Genomic DNA, 3649 nt, shown 5'->3' on the forward strand with positions numbered 1-3649 from the left:
TCCTCAAGCACACAAACCCAAGTGGATTTGGGAAGGAAGACACTTTCCCACTGTCGTTATTATTCCCTAGCAAATATCACTTCTCTTGTGGTCACAGGAATAAGGGAAAGAAGGTAGAATGAGACTGACTTGATTGTTAAATGCCTTTAACAACCTCCTGGGCACCAAGGGAACAGTTGCTGGGCTGTTGCAAGTTCTGAGCAATAAAGCATTAAACAGCTGCATTTCCTTATTACTTCTCTAACGACCAGTAATAAGCAACAAAATTTTATCACTTTTGTGAATGTAGGCTAAATTTCCTCCCTTGTAAAACATGGCTAACTATCTCTGCTTTTCTCGGAAGGCCATTAGGAGACTCAAACATAAAAAAAAAACATACATAGAAGAGCTTTATACAACCATAATGTGTAACACAAATGTATACAGTGCTATTAATCTTTTACTGAATACCATGTTCATCTTTAAATCAATTAGACACCTATTATTTTGAGCAAACATAAACATGTACTCAATAACTCTGAAATATCCTATTAGGAGACAAAACATAGACCAGCACCATACACTAGAAATAAAATAGGAACCACAAATAGAAACCACATGTATAACTTAAAACTTTCTAGTAACTATGGACTTTAAAAAATAAAAAAATGAAAAAAATTCTTTATTAATAAATAAAAAATAAAAAAGATGGACTTTAAAAAATAAAAGAAACCTGTAAAATGAATCTTAATAAAACATATTTTAATCCATTATATCCGGAATAAAGGACCCTCTCCTGCTGAAGATTATCCAAAAGTGACTGGAACAGCACATCTACAGAGAACTGCCAGATATGCAGGCTGGGTTTAGAAGAGTCCATGATACTAGGGGTATTATAATCAATATTAGATGGATCTTAGCTGAAAGCAGAGAGAACCAGAGTAATGTTTATCTGTGTTTCATTGACTATGCAAAGGCATTTGACTGTGTGGATCACAACAAACTGTGCCTAGCCTTGAGAAGAATAGAAATCCCAGAACATTTGATTGTGCTTATGAAAAACCTATACTTGGACTAGGAGGCAGTCCTCAGAACAGAGCAAGGAAATATGTGGTTCAAAATCAGGAAAGGTGTACACCAGGGATGCATCCTATCTCCATACATTTTCAACCAGTATGTGGAATAGATCATCTGGGAGGCTGTGAAGGAATGTGGTATCAAAATTGGAGGAAGACTCATCAACAACCTGCCTTATGCAGACCACATAACTTTGCTTGCAGAAACCACAGAGGACCTCAAATATTTTTTGCAGAAGGTCAAAGACTGTAGCCTTCAATATAGATTGACACTCAACATCAAGAAAACAGATTCTCACCTCTGGGCCAATTAGCAGCATCTTGATAGATGGAGAAGAAGAGATTAAGATTCTGAACAGCTTCAGCTTGCTTGACTCCACAATCAACACTCTTGGTACTAGCAGCCTGGAAATCAAAAGACAAATTGCATTGGGAAAACCTGCTGTCAGGGACCTCTCCAGAGTACTGAAGAACAACAGAGTCAGTCTGGAGACTAAGGTGAGCCTGATCCAGGCCATGGTCTTTGCAATTACATCAGAGAGTTGGACAATGACTAAGAATGACAGAAGAATTGATGCCTTTGAGCTGTGGTGCTGGAGAAGAGTACTGAATATACATACCATGGACTGCTAAGAGAACAATCTTAACAAACAGGTCTGTCCTGCAGAAGGTGAAACCAGGCTACTCCTCAGAAGTAAGGATTTTGAAACTCTGTTTCACATACTTTGGGCATGTTGCCAGGAGAGATCAGTGCTTGGAAGGATGGAGGGACAGCACAAGAGAAGAAGACCCTAGATGAGATGAATTGACTCAGTGACTGGGGTAATCAGGGTAGGTGTGTAGGAGACAATGAAATTGGCTCAAGATACAGCAAGGTTCAGAGCTGTTGTACAGAGGGTGGCTGAGTTGCAAGTGACTCAACAGCACATTAACAACAGCAATAACAATGGTATAGTGGGCTAAGGATTGGACTGTTAATTGAAAGGATGCAAGTCTGGATACATGAGCCATCCTGTGGAAAATAAAGGCGTCTGCGCCCATGAAGATTTAGGACTACAAACACACTGTACAGCCATTCTACTCTGATTTAGAATATGAATTAGAATATATGCAATGACTGGGCAGTGAGACAGTGGTTAAGCACTCAGCTGCTAGAAGAAAGGTTGGTGGTTCAAAACCACCAGCTACTTGATGGCAGAGAGGTGAAGTCATCTGCTTCTGTAGAGATTTACTGCCTTGGAAATCCTATGGGGTCATTTTACTCTGCCCTACAAGGTCCCCATGGGTTATACTTTACTTGATGGCAAGGGACTTTATATTCAGACTAGTGCATCAACATGTAATTAATGTAAAGATTATTAAAAGTAGCACTTTTGAGGACATTATGCTGAGTGAAATATTTCAGTCACAAAAGGGCAAATACTGCATGTGCCACTGTTGTAAAACAGGACTGACATCGGGGTTGGGAGGAGACCAAGAAAGATGGGATAAATTATGTATACTGTATTGAAACAGATGAGGGAGAGACCTATGATTAGGTATTGTCATGACAGGAGTCCAGAACGAAGGCTGCATAGTGGAGCTGACTTGGGGGAAGGGATTTTATAACAATGAGAGAATTTTTCTTTTACTTTTCAAAGAAAAGAGCGAACTGGGAGGGGAGGTTGGGCAAGAAGAAAAGTGCAGCAATGAATGAATGGAAATACAAAGTGTCTGTAAACTTTCGTTAAAATTAATAATAATAATTAAAAAAATCCAAAACAAATTCTGCTTTTCCTTTAAAAATGGCATTTTACATTATTTCTTTGGTAATAAACCTTTGAAATCCTATGTTTTACAATTACAACACACCCCAATTTGGACTGCCCATGTTTCAAATGCTGTTGTCACATGAGCCCAATAGCTACTGTTCTTGTTGTTGTTAAGTGCCATCGAGTCGTACGTGACTCATTGCGACCCTATGAATAAAATACCTGGACACGTTACTTCTGTACAGCAAGTGGACAGACCAGGGCGATACGACCTAGACGAATGTTTGACCAGCAGCACAAAATGAACAGTTGTCAAGTGCTGTCAAGTTGGAACTGACTGCTAGCTGACGCTCCAGTGAGAGGAGCTGGCACGTTGCTCCTGTCATCACCATGGTGATGCTGGGTCATATATTATTTTATAAGAGGGCCAGGGCCACTTTGGTTTGCACGCGGTCTCCCAAGATGCACATGTCCATGGAGTCAAGGCGTCCTGGGGTCCGAGGGGTCGGGGTCACGCTGTGCATTAAGCATTGCCTACGTGGCTCTCACGTAGTGCGCAAGCGCCACTCTGGGCCAGTCACGTGCCAGTTAGTAACTTCCGGACGTGAGGGGGAGGGCAGGGCTGTGACGTAAGGACGCAGTTCCCAGCGCTTCTGTTTGGAAGCCAGTGTCCACCTCTGGGAGCTGAGTCCAGTCGGTGAGGAGGTTGGCTGGGTGCGTGGAGCCGCTGCGGACGGTACCTGCTAACTCAAGGGGTCGTCTTCACCGGCCCTGGTCTGGGATGAGGGTCAGCGCGCGAGCCCCGCCCCACGCGTGCGCACCGAGCCCCGCCTCCAAGCGTGC

The sequence above is a fragment of the Elephantulus edwardii genome, unplaced genomic scaffold (assembly GCF_000299155.1).
Source record: "Elephantulus edwardii isolate Elephantulus edwardi_28Jun2011 unplaced genomic scaffold, EleEdw1.0 scaffold00011, whole genome shotgun sequence".
NCBI lineage: Eukaryota > Metazoa > Chordata > Mammalia > Macroscelidea > Macroscelididae > Elephantulus > Elephantulus edwardii.